This window comes from Sturnus vulgaris, chromosome 10 (assembly GCF_052056855.1).
Source record: "Sturnus vulgaris isolate bStuVul1 chromosome 10, bStuVul1.hap1, whole genome shotgun sequence".
NCBI lineage: Eukaryota > Metazoa > Chordata > Aves > Passeriformes > Sturnidae > Sturnus > Sturnus vulgaris.
Window position 1 is genome coordinate 22,334,643 of NC_142252.1, and position 19,280 is coordinate 22,353,922.

Genomic DNA, 19,280 nt, shown 5'->3' on the forward strand with positions numbered 1-19,280 from the left:
TCATCATGATAGACTGAGCCCAGGTATTATTCTCTTATCCCAAAAGCTGCACGAGGCAAGAAAAGCATAACAAACCTCCACCACACGGGTCTATAGTGGCACCAAAAACAGTACTCAGGAAATAGATAAGCAGGAGCTCATCTTTCTTTTGTTGAGGATGAGCCCAAATTTGGGAGCTCTCCCACCCTAATCTATACAAACAAGTTGTGCAGCTCAGTGTGGATGCAATTAGCCTGAGAGCTAAAGCTTTCCACTCCTGGATCAAGAACAGCTTGAGCTCACTTGGAGACCTGACGTGGTTAAAACAGATGTGAAATAATCTGCAATTTCAAAAAGAGAAGTTCCCCAGCCTTGCAGTGGCAGAGGCAGCTGTTCAGCACTCCAGCACTGATCTCTGTCCTATGTACTATTGCCAGACAGGCTTAAATAATTGCACAGGGGAAGGAGGGGAGAAATTTATACATCTTAATTAAGTGTTTAACATGCAGGTCAGACTGTCTGAAAGCTAATAAAATATTTGTTATTAGACAGTGCTGGAACCCCAACATTACATACAAATCAAAATCATATTTCTTTGTGACCACTCACCAAAAGCTCCTCATGTGGAATAATTAAGTTGCATTACTTTTCATTATTTAGTTGGACAGAAAATAGAGTAATTACATAGATGGAGACAAAATTTATACTGAAATGCTCTTAAAAAGACAAAGTCCCAAACTTAGGTTTTTAACTACAAGCCAAATCCCACTGATGGCAACACAAGAGGCTGAACTGTGCAGAACAGAAGTTCCCAGTAGGAATGAATTAAAACCAAACAATTTAGATTTCCTCCCCTGCCCTTCCACATCATTTTAGTCCAGAGAGGTTTTCTAATGAAATTCACAGTGAAGCTCCCCATACAGACAGCAAGGGGAAAGGAAGACAGGGAGGCAGGAACGAACACATGGATACAGACAGAATTTATCAGCTCGTTTGCTGGCAATGCTCTCTAAAGTGAAAATACAAGAATGAGTGAGTCCAGTGCCAGGGAAGATGCTTTAAAGCAAACTAAAGATCTGGTGGGTGCTGGTCAGTGGGGAGGAGGCTGTAAAACACCACAGACACCTGATCAATCCCTGCCAGCCAGTGTGAAAATGGTCTCATCTCATCCATCTAATGGGAAATGTCCGTGGTAAATTCCTCAGTTCAATTCCTCTCACACTTCTGGTTCATGCACACACGGCTCTGCTGACAACTGGGAATCCAGCTCTTAATTATCATTCCAGCCAGAGCAGTTCCTGCTCCTCTGATCCTGCCTCACTTCAGGATGGATGACTTTGGGGTTTGAGCTTCCTCAGGCAGAAGGGCTGGGTCTGAGCAAGATTGAGACTGATGCTGGTGCAGCATCCTCCCAGCATCTCTCTCCAGTCAGAGCCCAGGGCATCCTCGATTGTCCCTGCAGCAGCACTGAGAGCATCTTTAAATTACCTGGGCCCTACTCACAAAACACACTTCAAGTGAAGGAAATGGAGCTGAACATTATATAATGCACATCCAGGAACTTAAACAGTCCCTGGGAGTATCATCAAAATTTTACTCAGTCTTTTCTGTCTTCCTCAGATATTCCCAGTACAAGTCTGTCACTGCTGATTTACATCAATGCAATCTGGTTAAATAATCCTGCAGCAGTGGGAAAGGAGTCAGTGTCCCCACTGAACAATGTTTAAAAATCAAGAATCATCCGTTTCAACTGTTACTGTGTACATTTTGCTTTCATTGGCTAAATACAAGAATAACAAAAGCTGTTAAAAATGCTTTCACTCCTCAGCCATACAGTTATTAAGGCCAAAGGTATAAACTTCTCATTTGAGGGCGTGTCAGACAGATTCTGGGTTTTGTCTGATTTCATCAATTGACACACGAACATCTCTCTTACCAGGCAATCAAGCAATCAATGCAAACAAACTCTTGGCCACAGCCCCTTCTTGAAAAACAGTTGTGTATCACAAATCCTCACTTGCTCCAGAGGTCTGTCAGAGTGTACCAGTTTTGTTCTGGCTTGCAACTGTTCTCAGGGGAAAAAAAAAGCAGTGATGGAACACTAAAACCAACGAGATTCCAGATATCCATCCTTTAGCAGGTTGGAGTTATCTATTGAGGCCACACCTGGTTCAATTCCCAGGAAACTTTTTTATTCAGCATTTCAGAAAACACCTGGCAAGACATCATCAGTCCCAAAACTCAGCCCATCATTTCCCCAAGTGGCCACAACCAGCTCAGTGCTGCTGCTCACCTGCCCTGGGGCCAGGCCAGATGTGCTGCTGTGCATGGGCACAAGGGACACCCAATCTTGTGATGTCTGAAGGAAAACATGAATCTGATAAATACAGGACTGCTTATCCAGCTCTTGCCTCTCCCCAGCATAAGGCTGGGATGACTAAGAGGAAGCAGAACAAATTCGCCCCCTCACACCCACAAACCCTGAACTATTCGGTTCCAGTAAAATGCAGAAGGGGCAGGAGCTCTCTGTAAGCAGAGATATTTTGAGATATTTTGAGATATCCTATCAACAAACTCTGAGTTCACAGACATGAGGTACCACGAATTTTGAAACAGCGAGACCTGGACTCGGCGTAGGAAGGTGCCAAAAATTCAATTAAGGGTTGAATTCTAGTACCTTGTACTTGTCAGACTGGTTGAAAAAATGGGTTATAATTTCCTTTTCTTTTACACCTTTACAGAGGGTTTTATAAAGAAACTAATTTATGGCTTTAAAAACCTACAAAATAAAGCTGTGATACATTGCTTTGGTTCCTCAGCACACAGACTAAACTAAGATTAGTTGCCTTCGAGATTACTCTTGGCTACCTGCAAGCTAAACACCAAAGGTGTGGGAAGTACAAATGAGAAAAACTGCTGATTCCTGATCAGTATGTTAAAAAAAAAAAAAAACCCGGGAGGAAAACAAGTGTGGTAACAGCACTGATTACATTGTCTCCTGTAAAGAGCAGCTGCAGGAGCAGACAGAAGTCTGGCAGAACAATTTGATAAAGCAACAGACGGATTTGCTCAGGGAACAAGACCTGCTGGGTCAGGGGAAAAACCCCACTGTGGATCCAGGGAGGAACCTGGGGATTCTCCTTCCCCCCAAACCCAGGCAGAACAGTATCATGCTTGTGGCAGGTGAATCACACAAGGATGTAAGTTTGGTAAATACAACAATTGCTGCAGGCACCTTTACTCCGAATGATTTCTTGTTGGCAATCACATCTACCAATAAACACCAGAGACAGGCACCACCCAACCCATAACAACAGCCCAGCAAATGAACTCGGACCGTGAGCCCCAACCTCCCCTCCACAAAGAACCCGAGCCCAGCCGAGCACAGGGGATGCAGGAGCAGTGTGACATCCCCAGCAGCTCCCCAGACCAGGAATGGTTGTCATGGCTACCCTGAAGGATGTGCAGAGGAGGCTCCCACTGAAGTCCACGATTTGCTCCCAGCTAGTTCAGGCTTGCCTCAGGCCCTACAACAACAGGGAAATGTGGCTGCTACCACAAACCTCCAGCTGCTTACAAACCCACCTGATCCACTGCGAGAACAGCCTTTCCAGTCCCTTCTGCTTTGTCCACCAATGCAGCCTATCGTTTTTATTTGAAGATTGGGCAAAAACTGCACCTCCAGCCAGCACTACTGGAGCAAAAGCATTCTCACCTCCAGAACGTTGTGGTTTTACCACAGGAAAAGCCCACAGAAGTGATGTGACACTGCCTCCCATCAGCTGCTCACTGTGTTCATTTATTACCCTTTTCCTCCTCAGCACTCAGCCCCTCTTTCCCTCCAACACAGGGACTGCAAAATGAAGCTCAAACCTGAGCTGGCTCCACCTGAGAAATAATTTATTTTGCACAGCCAGGTGTCCCGGAGGTGAGAGCAGGCAAATCAAATACCAATCCTCACAGCAACAGATACACAATTCAGGAGGTGTTATTGCTTAGAACCAGCAGAATACAGCCAAGGAAATGGGAAAATAACTAAATATCCATTAAATGCTTTAAGCTACAACTTGATAGATAACTGGCTACCGAGGACAGTGAAAGAAGCACATGAAGGGATCTACAAAGTACTTTGGGTATCAGCAGTGCAGTCTCTGGAAGTGACAACTCTGGGAAATTCTACATTTCTTGGGCAGCAGGCAGACACATCACTGCTCACTGTGACATGTGTTCCACTTACAGCAAGGCAGCTCCTTCGTGTTAGGGGATGCACTTACATATTCTGTGCTGCAAAAGAAATGTTTATCCCTAAAGAACGTGTACCCTTCACCTGTGTGAGCGTCTGACCTTGTCAAGCAGAGATTCTACAGACACATGAAGAACCACCGAGTTTGTTGGGATCAGTTTGTCTCAGTGCAATGACATCAATATCTCAATCTGCACAAACATTAATAAATCAAAGGATTTCATCACCATCTGTCAATTATGGTGTCATTGCCTTCTGGAGCAGGAAACCTTGAGGTTAGTTTCATTAGAGAGCTGTACAATAATGATATAGGAAATAGTGGGGCATTTAAACCTCCAGTATGGAGTGACTAAGACAAGGAAGAGTCATTCCATAGGAAATGTTTGGATCACACTAAAACCTTGCTCTCCAACACACAGCCAAGTCATGCCCTTCAGGATTCTTTATTTCTGTTTTTTTAAATGACTCCATGGCACCAGGAGCATTGAGAAAACCTGAAAGGCAAATAGTACACTGAAAAATTTCATATTGACAATTTTTGCCATTGAATCCCAAATGTTTTTAAACTTTCATGGAGCTTGGCACTGAGTCACTAACCTGCTGAGGCAATTATGCAAGCCAAAGTTGTCTTAATTGCACTTCCTCAAGCATATTCCCTCAGCTCTAATTAAAAAATAAAAAGAGATGCTGAGAAGCCATGTCCAAAATACTTAAATTTGAATAGCCTAAAGCAAACATCTAAATACATGTCTAGACAATTAAAAAAGGTGGTCTTGTTTCCAAATCTACTGCTCTAAGGTCTGCAATTGGGAGGACTCATGCAATTTCTGTTTGTTTCTCCTGTCTAGGAGAAACAAATTTTTAGAAATACTTTGGCAGAGTGCCTTATTTTTGACAGCTCCAGTGTGCCCCACAAAGTAAGAGCTATAAATAAGAGAACACAAAACCCACAAGGCTCTGTGAAGGAGAGAATTTGAAGCATTTTGGAACTTGGGGATTCTAAAAGGTTGAGAACTGGGGGCGTGCCTGTGGCTCATCTGAGAAAGTCACAGTGTGACTGGGGAGAGCTTCAAGGCTTGAGACTGAAATACTACACAGGATCTGCTCTCAGCAGACCAAAAGGGGGGATCTACCCGGCAAGTTCCTTAGAATCATCTTAGTTAGGCACAGATTGTTTGGTTTTTGGTGATTTTTCCCATCCATTCGTGGCCCAGTGAGGGCTGCCAGCCCTGCACAGCTCTCTCAGTGAGGTCTGTCTCATGTTCCCCGGTCTGGTGGGGAAGACCTTGACCTGACTGCTGTGAAGGAGGGACAATGCCCAGACACAGGAGGGGAAGTTGGGTCTCAGAGGCTCTCAAGAACCAGTTGTGACACATTCTACCTCTGCAATGACTTTTCAGTGAAAAGGCCAATGCAGTATTTCACTCAAGGTGCAACCATCTAGGGAAGACACCCCAAATGAGACAGCAGCATTCCTTTTTCTCCCTCAGATTTCCTTAGGGCAATCTGGGAAAGGAAGGGTGAGATCTAATTCTGTAACAGTCTCTTCCCATCAGAAGCAGCAGAGATAGAACACTGCAATCAGTTATTTTAGACACAAGAACACTTCTTTCCTGCTCTTGCACATACCACAAATTTCCTTACTTACACTAAGTCCCATTTCTGTTATTTCCCTCAGTTGATCATCAAGCTCCCAGTGGCAAGCTCCCACTATAATTTAATTAAAAGGGCAGTAGCTAAGTTTCACCATATGCAACTGCCAGATGCAATCAGTGCAGTTGGAGTCTAAAGGCGAGATTCCTGCATGTACTGGAGCGTAGTTTTATAAGTGATGAAAGCTGTCACTTATGTCACAGATATTGCTGTAATGCACGATGATATTACAGTTTCAGCAGCACCAAAATATATTAATAATACATCCTCTGGAAGCATTTCCAGCAAGTCAGTTTGGAATACAGTGTTTCAAGCATTTTTCTTGCAACTCCCTATTTATACATTAAGTCACTTCAGATACATTACATTAGTCTGTGTACTTTGCCTGGCATTATACAAGCTCTCACAGCCAATTTTAAACCTTTCAAAGTAGGAGGACTAAAAGACACAACTAATTAAGGAGAAACAAAAACAGAACAGGAACCTTTCACTGCTTAGGGGTAAGAATAGGGGAAAACTGCACGAGAAGTGCCTAGAAATTGTGCATCTCTGGAGGAGATTTTGCTGACTGTCTTTTAAAAGCCCATCAACCAACCCAGGAAAGTCTTCCTTAACAAAACACAATGAACAACGACAACCTTTAAATCATCCCAGAATAACTAAATAGAAAAGGTATGCAGTGTGAAACACCATTTCAAAAGATCAAAGTAGAAGTTAATTCTTCCATACCTTGTCCAGCTCCCTTCACAAGGGCTGCAGAAGAAAAAAGATCAGGCTATGGTATAGCTATGTCAAGATGATGAAGAAAGTTAATTAAAATGCAACAGGATTTCAGAAGAGGAGTCTGTCAGTGCATGAACTGAAAGCAAGCATGACATACAAACCAGCTTGTTTTCCTACAAAATAATATTGGCTTCAGCCTTGCAATCAACACACAACGTCCCTTTTGCCAGGAGAGTATTATTCACTTCTGGTAACACTTCTGAGATCAGAATTACTTTCTTACAGTACAGTAATAAGACAGAGATTGCTTTAGGAAAAAAACCCCAAAACAATTAACCCCAGTATCCAAAGTAGATGTTATACCCTGATTAATTACCAGCAGCAATTCATCATTACCAGGACTGCTGCTTCTAATGCACAGATACCATTCCTCCAGTGCTTCTCTGCTGCATGGTCCCTTTCTCCATGGAAAATTCAGGATTGCAGCAGCCACTGCTGAGCTTCCAGCCAGCCCTAATCACTGCTGGGAGCAGCTGCACATCTCAGAGAGCCTCTGCTGACAGCCCCAGGGCTGACAGCAGCACCAGCTCAGTGCTGAGCCCCCCAGCAGCCCGGGCATCAGTGCCCAGGACATGGCCACCAGCTGAAAGAGCAGTCCTGGCATGGCCAGGAGCCAGACAGAATCTAGGAAAGCCCAGGTTTAGTTTAAAACCAGCTGAAAGAGCAGTCCTGGCATGACCAGGAGTCAGGCAGAACCTAGGAAAGCCCAGGTTTAAAACCAGCTGAAAGAGCTGTCTTGGCAAGTGCACCCAGCCTGACCAGCAGAGCCACGGCTGAGGCACAAAATGAAAATCAAAAAGAGGCTCTAAAGCTGGTCTAGCACAAAGTCTGCAGAGACAAAAGGGTGAGAGAGTTGCTCAAAGGGGGTTCAGTTCTGAACTAACAAAATGGAGTCACTGAGCAAGGACATTTCAGCAAAATCAGTAACTGAGGGAAAAATTTAGCATTAAGCTTCTCCAAATATTTCTCTAACATAGCAGAATAACATCTGTTACAAAGTACAGACTTCTTTTTTTCCTAAAAACTACAGAATAATCTTGATGCCAAATTCAGCCAGTAGCAGGGTTTTTTCACTTTGTATTTTTCACAGTGGAAAACCAACAAGGCATTCCATACGAATTTCTTTTTGATCTGAAGGATGTTGATCATTGATCTTCCCAAAGGAGTGATAAACATGGGAATTCCACATGAAGAAAATTAAAGTCCTCTTTCCTCCTACCCTAAGGCCAGTTCCAATTCTTGCCTCTCAGGTCTCAGCATCACTGTTATTTACCTTGCTTTGCTGGTATTTTTCATATATTCTCAAATATTTTCAGTTGTCTCTTATCTCCATGGTTTCTACAACTCCACAACTCTGGTTTTATATTGCTTGCACTTGAAAGCAGCTCTGCAAATATCTAAAAAAAGCAAGCAACCAACCAGGACATCTGCCCCATTATAGACAAGTCAGATCTAGACAGGAGGAATGAATCACCCAGTATGGCACAGTGGACAGAATTGCCACTAAAATCCTCATGCTTTTATCTCCACATCATCACTCACGTCCTTCCTCCCTCTTGTTTCTTCACAAGCATCCATGAACTTAGCAACTCCAGGAAAAAAACCCAATAGCCAACAAATGGGACAGCAGCAGCCTCATGCTGTTCCAGCTGGGAGAGCTGGCAGGGCATGAAAACAAGAAGTAAACTTGGTGCTCTGCATGTGTTTCTGAATTGTTCAGAGAGAATATGTGGAACAACAGCAGCTTTAAGGGAAAAAAGTTATAAACAGAAAGGCAGGGAGGAAAAACTACTTCCTGCTGTTCAGGCATCTTACCCACAACACAAGATACACAACAACCAAATAATGTTTCCAGTGAGAGGCAAAAGACAAGCCTCATTTTACCGGGGGGAATAAAATATTGGCATTTTTGTTCCGATAGTTTCGTTTATCCTGGCCTTGGAGGCTCGTGGCTATTGAAACATCACTCTTGGCTCACCATGGACAAAACAGCTCAGTTCAGAGTCCAGCACTCAAGCTGTGCCTGGAAGGTGGAATCTGGCCTTGGAGCTCACTTCTGTGCTCACTGTTCAAGCCTCATTGGTTTGTGTTTATGGGAACTGACGCTGTTCCAAGTACCCACTCCATGATGAGCCATTTAAACACCACATGGAGGGAGCTGAATTTGTCTTAATCTTGCTTATTCTCCCACACAGAGGAGTTTGCATCACATTAGACCTGACTGTAACTGCTGCAGCAATTCCCATGAACAAGAGCAATCACAGAGCACTGGAGGAACAGACCACTTGTGCTGAGCTCTGCTGGCTCACATCTACACATCCTCCCTGAGGCTCCAGCAACAGGCTCGTGCTGTGCTGTTTCAGAGGATGTCTGGGTTTTTTGTTTTTTTTTTTTTTTTTTTCTGGTTGGGTGGTTTGGTTTTGGTTTTGTTTTCCTTTAAAACTTTTGTAAATTGAAAACTCCAATGCCTTAAAGGAATCGAAACATTTCCAACACCCAGAATGAAAACTGAAGGTTGAAACTTCATTGTCTCCCCTCCCCAAACCCAAGTGCCTGTTTCCCAGCAAGTCTCAGATCTTTTTTTATGGCAAGTTAATATTAATTCTACCTTTTGCTAGAAAGACTGTGACACTACTCCCAGTTTTTATATGATGAGCTATGATTCATGTGCATCCAATGTTTTCCATTGGTGGGTAACACACACACTTATTTAAAATTAGGTTAATCTTTTTAATTAGCGTGGCTTTCAAAACTAAGTAGGTTAACCTGAATTCTTGTGCCTATAAATAAGATCCCAATTTTCAAGCTTGACATGGGCTATCTGATTTTTATGTCTAGATTAAGTTGTCAAATAGGCAAGGTGGACAGCTCCACCTCAAAGCAAGGAATTCAGACCCAGTTTGTGCCAAGCAGTTCCATCAATGTAGTCACAGAAAAAAAAATATTTTAATTTTCAGTCAATCTGTCTCAGCAGCAAACTCATTAGGCAAGAAGCAGGCAGAACACCTTGCCTCACACAGACCTCCTGGAGCTGGTGCAGCTGCATGAGAAGCAGTGCCCAAATTACACACATTTTTTAGTTAGTTACCACAGGACAGCTATTCCACTGGATCCACGTACACCCCCAGGTGTAAATGGGCAACAGCTCATCTCTCACTGCTCTGCTAATCCTTGACCAACCAAGACTCTGCTAATCCTTGAGGCAGCACACAAAGATCAGCTGTACACGTGGGGACAGTGGAGCACAGCCACCTCTGTCTCAGAGTTTATCACTGGGATACATGAGACACGAAAATTACAGCAGGCTCACTTCAGAGCATGAAATCATCCACCTAAAGCTACTTTTAGGTTTATTTTGTCTTTGTTCAAATTCATCCATGGCAGAATATACAGAGTTATACCACCTTGAAGTGAAGGACAACACAGACTTGCTGTTTAAAGCAGTGAAGTGCCTGTGCAGAGGTGACAGCAGCTCCACTGGATGGAGTGTCCAAAACTGTGGGACATTCAGTGGCATGAATTTCTGCACAAGGAGCAACCAGCTGAGACATCAGTGCTTGTTTCCACAAATATATAGGGTAGGGAGCAGAAGACATCCAGCCTTCACCAGGAGACATCTCTTTTCCAGCTCCCAAAGCCCACAGTAACCAAGGGTACTAATAAAGGACCACAAGTTCATTACACTTTTCCCCCAGTGCTACATTAAAAAGCTTGACTTTAAACAGTCCAGTCTTCACCACTCAGAGCTGTAATATTTGTGTGCTCACTGTGGCTCCCAAATACAATATTAGTGATGTCAGACATGGCCAAGCACTTGCCCAGGCAAGACTCAAGTTTATGTCTCTACAGAGGCAGAAATTAATAGCCTAACACTCGGTTTCCCATGATTCAGAAGTTTCCATGAATTGTTACAATGTACTAGGAGGAGCAATGAAAGGCCCAGTAACATAATGGATTAAGAAAACTCCTAATACAGCAAGACTTGAAAACACACTTATCACAGCTGTAATTACAAGCCTGAATGGCCACAGCTGATCCCTAACCTCAAACACTTTTGCACTCCCATTCAGTGAGTTTGCATTAGGGAAAAAAAAAAAATCTTTACTGGGGCCTTATTAAACAAACATTTCCTTGTTCTCATTTTAAAGGTCCTACTTGTTTAACCTGTCTTATACAGAAAGAGTCAAACCATGACATTACAAAATTAGAGCTTAACTACCTCAAAGTCCTCAGGTTGTTCAGATTTTCAGAGGTTTTTTGCCGAATTGTTTCAGGGAGATAAATATTTACCTCCTATTTGACACTGGCAACTCCCCACTCACTCCCTCCAGAACTGTTGAGATTAGTTTATCCAGAAATCCAGACTAGAAAATTTCCCTGCAATGTCCTGATCAAACTGGGGATTTTGTTGTATTTATTTGGTTTATGATACTGTCAGAGAGGTCACAGTGGTTACTGTGGGGAAAAAAGCTCACATTTGGCAGGCACTCAAGCAGAGCCTTTCAAAAATCAGGAGTATTCCCTATGCTAAGTAATTCTCCCTTAGGACTGAGTGTGACACAGCCTGGCTGCAAATTCTTTAGGGTGGGTGTTTATTTTTTTAATTGGACTAACAATGATGCCAGTTGAGGTAGCCAAGTATGAAATTAATATGGATTTAAAAGCTCAAACTTGGCCAGTTTGGGGACGTTTTATTTCAGTCTCTCTTTGATATCAATCATGGAAGGAGAAGAAAAAAAAGGCACTAAAATATTATTCTGATTGTGTACACACAGTGGATGGGACAAGCAGAGTTTCAAACTGTACTAAGAAAGAATCAGGCTCGATCTAAACAATAGAATTTTGCTGGCAAACACAAGAAAGCTCTGGGAAAGGTTGCCTGGGGAGGTCTCTTCCCACAGGCTCTACATGCCATGGTTTTGGCTCAGTGATTTTGGAATTCTCTGCCAGAGCAGGCCAGTATGGTTCAAACCTCTGTTCTGTGTCAGGGATGGGAACACAGAAGTCATCCCTGTTTATGAATTTTATGGCTGGCATAGAAACCTTCTCAGGACCCCAGGTCTGTTCACTGTTCAGCTCTGATTTTATTCAAAAAATCTGAAAAATAAGAATTGTTTTCCCTTGGTGTAAGCTAACACGACAAAAATAATTTAAGCTGCTCAGAAAATGTTGTGTGTTTAGTTGCTTGATCTGTAAGTGGAAAAAAGCTAATTACACAACCCATTTAGGCATTTAATGTCCCAGGGCCAAGTCACTACGTCCACAGAAAGCATTAATAAACATGGCTTATCTCACTTTATGAAAGTTGTGATTACCATTTTTCAATAACTGCAGCTATCAGCAGCATTTCACCTCTCCTACCTTATGAAACTGAACCCAAACAGCAAAACCTATTTGAATTCAGTTCAAATGTGAATTCATTGGCAACGTGTTCTCTTTTTGCTCCTGTGTAAAATGTCAAAATTCAGGGCTGGATTTCTCAAAGTGCAGCACATCAGGGCTCAGCTGGGAACAAACAGGAGCAGCCAAGCACACGAGATCAAATAAGCCTCTAGTTTGATGCCTAAATGGGAAGTAAATATTCAAGGGTGAAAAAAAAAAAAAAACCACCACAAAATAATGCCTTCTCATTTTCAGAATTGCTACATTTTAAATCTATCTGTAGAAATGGTCCACTTTGCATTTCAGCTACAGAACACACAAGAAATATTTAGGAAGTTTCCTCTATGGAATAAAAACTATTATAGTACTATGTAGTTATAGTCCAAATCCCATTAGCATCAATGGAAAGACTTTATAATATTTTGCATATATGACATTATTATATAATATACATATGCTTTAAGTCATAAATGGGTTATTGATATCCCACTTTTGAAATGCCACCAAGCTGTTGGCTCCCATTCAATACCAACCAACTGCCTCTTCCTTGTTCTGAAGGCAGACAAAATAATTGCAAGTTGGTAGCAAACCCTGATATTTCAATTATGAGTGAAAGTGAAGAGATTCCCAGAAAGGAAACAAAATTAGTAACTTTTCATGCCACAGAGACATCATGGTTACAGTATAATGTAACATATAGGTGATCTTGATGAATTATGTGATAATTTATCTTCAAATGTATATATTCCAACAAAATTTATATATATTCCAGCAATATATATATACACACCAACAAAATACAAATATATATATTCCAACAAAATACACACCTCATCAGCCTTTTATATGCTCAGTTTGATACATGATGGAAACTCAGGGTAATAAAGCAAGGTCTAAATACCAATTTAGCAGTAGGTAGTGCTTATTTACATTACCAGATTATGACAGGGATTTTTAAAGGCATTTTTACCACATTAAAGCCATTGCTAGACCACCATGCTAGGTCCTTTTCCTAGAAGCTTCCAAAACTTAAAGTGGTTCATCCAGTGTGTGCACACAAGATTAGCTCATGGTTAAGTCTTATGATTTTAAGCTTTTCAGATGAAAAATATTCATATTTTTTACTCAAACCCAAGAAAGAGATCCCAGTCCCACAGGAACCTTAATCTCAGGTGAATCCATTTCAGAACCCACACTACTCAGGCCTAGAAATATTCCAAAGCAAATGAAAAAAAAAGAAAAAAAAGGAACTAAAAAAAAAAAAAAGGAAAAAAATAAGCAATTTCCCCAAGCATTTCCATAGCTTGCATAAAGACATCAATTACCATAGCTTGTCTTCTAAATTAATGATTCACAGTGATGGATTATTCATGCAAGTCGGCCAGCTGAACATTATACTTTGACTCTGGGGAGAAAGTATAGCATGTCTTAATTAACTAGATTTTGTATATGCCAAAAGATACCCAGAAAAACTTTCTTTCTCTAGTCAACCAGGTAAAATGTGAGCAAACAGAACTAATGGTAACTGAAATATGCAAAAAATCTTCCAGAGTCTCAGAATCCATATTTTAAGTGAACTAACAAGAGCACATTGCCTCAAGTGAGCTCTGTAAAATAGATCCAAATTGCCATTTTGTTGAATGAACTGACTTTAGATCTGCTCCATTTAAGCGTGAAAAAGATGGAAATTTCACATTAATATGCTGCTTCCTGCCTCTGCACAACCTTGCAAGGCTTCAGTGATGGCACAATTTCTTGTTTCTAAAGGATATCAAGCATGTTCTTGACTGAAACACAACTGAAAACTAAAATCTTCTATGAGTGAATGATACTATTCCAAATATTTTCTAAATTAATTCTGTGTCCTAATGGCCTCCTTGAAAATACATAACATTTATGTGTTGTGCAAGTCCATCGATGCTATTTGTTACTTTGATCAGGATGGTGCAAAATACCCTTACAAGTCCAACAATATCTGGGATTTGCACTCATTGGCTTTCAAAGTGCTCTTCAATCACGGTATTGAAAGATTTACAAAATAAAAATGGGAATGCCATGAAAAATGTTGCAATTTATCCTTCAAGTAAGTAATAGGAACGATCCAGTGTCTCTAAAAATCTATACCAGGCTGCTGTGAGGCAGCAAAGATCACCATGGCTGATGAATGGTTTGCCCAGTAGTCACTGACATGGTTTATACAGACTGAAGCTGTTTTCAGTGTTAATCACAGACAGATAGATCTTTACCTTTAACAAATTAACCCCAAATGCTTCACAGCCATTCCTAGCTTTTATGAGCATGAAGAGTCTATTTTCATTTTATACTGGAGAAGTGTAGGTTAAGTAAATATTAAGTGACTTGTCCACTACCAAAAGATCTAAAAACAAGGAAGCTCTTTCACTTCTTCCCTTAAAACTATCCAATCCATTGGTGTTACCTTCTCTGAGCTCCTGGGATAATCCCAGAGCCTTTGAAAGCAAAAAATTAATTTTGTCATTGTTCTCTCAGTGCTTCAGCAATATTTCCAAGGATTCTTCCAAAGCCCTACACTTCCTAAGGAATTAAGTAATAACTCCAGGATAGGATAGTTACGTGGATAAGGATTAGGAGAGGATGGTACAAATCAATTCCATTAGTCCCTATCAATGCTGAGATGACAAATAGAGGGAACACATTTTCATACCTTTATCTCATAGGGCTTTCTCTCAAGGTAACAAAGATCCTTATGAGACAGCTCCTTGTAACAACTCTTAGGTTCAGATTCGAATTTCTGCTGCTTCTCTCCCCTTCCAAATACGAGATGTCCTCATGCTGTTCTTGGGAAATATGTTTCCATCACTTCAAGAACTTGTTTGCATTGTCACTGAGTGAAAGCTTGTCCCCTTGCAGCTGAAGGGTATTTTGCTGTCACTTCATATATGGGGACCTGCTATCTGTTATGTCAAATCCACAAGTGCACTGTATTCTAATATTGCATGCACATTTTCCTCCCTCACATTTCTATGTGATAAACTACTAATGGCATTTTTTTGCTTCATGCATATCATCCCCTCAAAATAGATCTACTTACAGTCAATTTGATTCTTACTCACTGTCATGGGTATCTTAGATGCCCCGCTGCTCCATATCCCCTGTAATTAAATATTTCTGCTTGCTTTTTTTCTGATATTTGTTTTCCTTGGTATCTTCCCCTATATCTAATATCCTGCTTTCTTTAGTATTTTAACAGAGGCACGGTAGGAAGAGCAGATGGGAACTGTCAGCTACAGATGATGCCAAGTAGCTTCTGAGCAAGTGGAGACTCCAACAGCTCCAAAATCCCCGTGGGGTTTGGTGACACCAGGACATTCCCCATGCCTCAGATGTGGGGAGGACTAATCCAAGTCACTCTCTGCAGCCAACTCAGAGCAAGCAGAGCTGCTGCCTGCAGTGGCCACACAGGTGACAGTGAGCTGGGGAGCTGCAGCCAGGCATGCACAGCACAGGACACCAGGAAGAACAGGAATAATTACAGCTACAAAGTAGCACAAACACAGTTCTGCATCCTTGCAGCAGCATTTTCAGGTGGCAGAAATCAGGAGCCTTGGGGGTTAAAAGCAGCAGAGATTTGTGAGCACACACTGCAGGGGCACAGAGCACTGTGGGCACAGCAGAGGAAAGCAGGGCATGGAAAGGGAGATCCCTGAGCACAGGCTGGGCATGGAGGGAGCTGGATAAAACAGGCCAGGGGACCGAGGGGAAAGGCCCAGTTCAGAGGCAGAGGAATGACCTGAGGCAAAGGCAAAAGAGCCCTCCCAGACTTTCACTATTACCAGTTGGGGACAACACATAATCCCTATCAGTCACACTTAAATCAGCATTACTGCAGCATGGAAATGAGATCACAGCAACCACAGAGCAGAGCAGGGCTGAATTAAAGGGTTCAGCTCTGAATCTCCCAGGTCTCATTCCAGGCTGCTGGATGGCTGCTCTTCCTAACCCTTGGCTCACTTCTCTTCAGGTTCTCAGGTCCTGCTGTCCCCTCCTCTTCCCAGCTCCCCAGCCTTGGACAGACAGAAGCAGGAGAGCAGATGTGCTGACGAATCCTGTGACTGGACTAATCCCAACCAGAGTCCCTGGGCACAGAAAAAAGAAGCTGCTCCATAGCACATGCAGTCATGAAATAAGATCTTGTTTGTCACTCTAGACCACGGAGGTGTAGCAGGCACATTAAGCATTAATCTATAACTCTTCTGTCATCTTCAAGTCAAACAGCAGCTTTGTCAAGTGTTATCTGAACCCTTAATTTAGAAGGGAGGAATCAGCCTTGGTTTTTAAATTTTTTTTTAAATCAAAATCCCACCTTCTGCCTGTAATGTTACTATGAATAAACAATGTTACTTCAATAAAGAGGTTTTTATTTACCATATGCAACTACACATGTTTTAAAGATAAAATAGAATTACTACAGTGTTTTAGAAGTCCATATCCAGTTTAATAAGAGACTAGTTTATTCCTCTTTAGTACTTGTAAGTGTCATTAGACATCTTTCAACTCCCACTAATTACTTTGTTTTTGGCAGACATTAGTGTTTCCTCCTCCTGCTTTTTTGAATAAATCTGAAATTAACAAGTCAATAAACTGACATATTTACAGTAAAAATAACTCGGCTCCCCTGTCTTCTCCCTCCCACTTCCCATATCTCTTAGCAGATGAAAAGGTCATCGTTCACCTACAGGCTTTACACACACTCGTGGGGACTTGGGCACTTTCCCTTTGCATCAACCTCATCTCAAGCTGAAGACCTGATATTACAGAAGCTGTTCCTGTCGTCTTAGGTTTTGATTAATTGCTTTAAATAGTTTAGGAACTGGAGCAAATGCTTCTTTTGAGAAAAAGATATCTGAGAGAGAAAACATGAGTTGCTTCAGTGAACTCCAATTGCTGTGTGAAGTACACAGTCATTAAATGCTCCAGGAACTGCTTTAATTTAAACGTGAGGGGGAAAAAAAGGATTGGAAAAGGGCAGTTTTGGTGTACCAATTAAATAATGATGTCTTAAAATCTTTAGACCTTCCTTTCCAACTTACATAACTGAGATGTATGGGGAAAACTAGGGCAGCAAACATCACCTCAGCCATGGAGACAGTCCCCAAAGCCTGGCACTGTGCTGCTCTGCCAGGGAAGGAGGCAACCTCCAGTGGCTGAGTGATGCTGAGCAGCTCTGACAGGCTGGCTTTGGCAAAGTACCCACGCTCTTAACACTACTTTGACATGCCAAGGGCAGTTAAAAAAAAAAATCACTGTGAAAAGGAGATGTCCAAGCCCTCCAGCTCACTCCAAACTTCCACGGGAGAATCAGGGCTGGGATGGCTTTGCTGCTCAAACAGCACCAGATGAAAAATGCAACAGGTGAGCAATGTTTGGGCGTTTTGTCCTGCTGCAAAGGGAATTAAAGCCTTTGCTTTCCGTGGTATCTGAGCAGAGTTCTCAGAACTGCAAAAGCAAAACAAAGCCTTTAGCGTGTTGTGCAGAAAAGTTAAAAAGGAAATGAGAGGTCTCTTGTCTAAGATAGGAAATCCCCCCAAACTTACTGCTCACGCAGAAACGTGCACAACAAAAATAGAGGGGGAAAAAGAAAAACACAGGAACTGCAGCTCTTCCGTGGTCTGGGGAGATCATTGCTGGCTAACAAGTGTTTGGTTGGTACATCTGACAGTCCCTTGCACATATGGCACAGTTTCAGTTTTGATTCAGACAGAATAGATTTTTCTAGAAGCAGCAGATTGTCCATTAGGCCCATCAAGGCATCACGAGGTTGGAACTGTCAGACACACAGCAGAGCAGGAACAGACAGCATTATTAAGCAATTATTTCTTTATCTTTAATGATGAAAGACTTCAGGGCTGAGGTACACAAAGTACATAAATTGGTGCAAAGACAGCCAGCCTATAAATTGGAAGCTAGTTGGATAAAACTAAATACAACCACGTTGTTTTAACTTTCCTCCTCTGGACAGTAAATTACTTGTCATTATTGATTCTTCCTGAAAGAAGAGTCTCAAGGTCTGCAAAAATATTTCTCAAGAATTATCATAATATTTAAACAGTGAACTAAACGAAAAAAATCCTTCACAACACACGAGGTCAAATCTCATTAACCCAAAAGCCATACACACATTTAACTCATTAGCTTGTATGAATAAGAAATTTCCTCTTTTCCCATCTCACAGCTACAGCTGCTCTGCAATGACTCCAAAAGCCCAAAAAGGACATGGATAACTCACGCAGCTTTTATCCCATTAGCCACGGTCTGCAGTTCTCATAATCATTAGCTTTGAAGTGTATTAAACAAACCAGAACACGACCTTAGAGCTGATATTTTAATCACACCACATAAGAACAATTCTTTATCACAGATACTTCATTAAGGCCACCAAACGAGATGCTACTGAGAACTACCCAAGCCACAAGCAGGCAGGGAACTGTTCTCACATTACTTTATAGTTTCTCCAACACAACCCTTCTAGTGACTGCACTAAGGTACTTGCACCAGAAATAAACTCATTTTTAATGAGATCAATGCATCCTTGCGTCCCTGGCATTTTGTACTGCTTTAAATGCCAAGTACGGAGGGAAAGTAAGTACCAAAAACTTCACATTTGTTACTGAACTATGGGATTAATTTTTTTGTCTTGAAGTGGCTACAGCTTTATGTCCAGGACTATTTCACTAAGAAGTTTACAGAAAATGTGTCAGTTCAGTAATTCAAGATGCAGAAAGTATTTCCTTTGCTCCTGCAGGAATACATGGATATTATTTCCCCACCTCTAAGTTCTGTTAATGTTTAGTCATCCAGTTCACAAGACCATGCTGAGAAGACACAAATTAAACCCAAATTTTTAAAAGGGATTTCCAAATTTAGCTAATCTGCTTTTTCATACATATAAAGTATGTATATATTCATAAAGACACATTTATCACTAATTACAGCTGACTATACAGACATCTTTCCCTACCATCTGCCCATTATACTGTATCAGAGAAATGCAAGTGTATATAAAATAGAGAACCAAACATTAACTTTGAAAACCATGCTTACACACCAATTTTTAACGTTATTTTGAACACACAGCTTAATTCAGATAATGACAGCCTGAAAACTGAGTACAGGACAGATGTACCCTATATTAATTCATCCTGTGCTTTACATAGACAGAGTAATGTATTGCCCACACAGAGCACAAATTGCTAGAAATTAT

General features: G+C 41.5%; 1 protein-coding gene across 2 annotated transcripts in view; it reads right to left on the reverse strand.

Moving 5' to 3' along the window:
* SERPINI1 (serpin family I member 1) overlaps nucleotides 1-19,280 on the reverse strand; it is a 44,528-nt gene that overhangs the window by 22,882 nt on the left and 2,366 nt on the right. Inside the window, exon 1 of one of the 2 annotated variants that reach the window (XM_014884549.2) lies at nucleotides 10,063-10,157. The exons of the other annotated variant lie outside the window; for it this stretch is intronic. The gene's annotated coding sequence lies outside the window, so the exon portion shown is untranslated. Of the gene's footprint in view, nucleotides 1-10,062; nucleotides 10,158-19,280 lie in introns of those variants that run through there. 2 annotated transcript variants of the gene reach the window in all.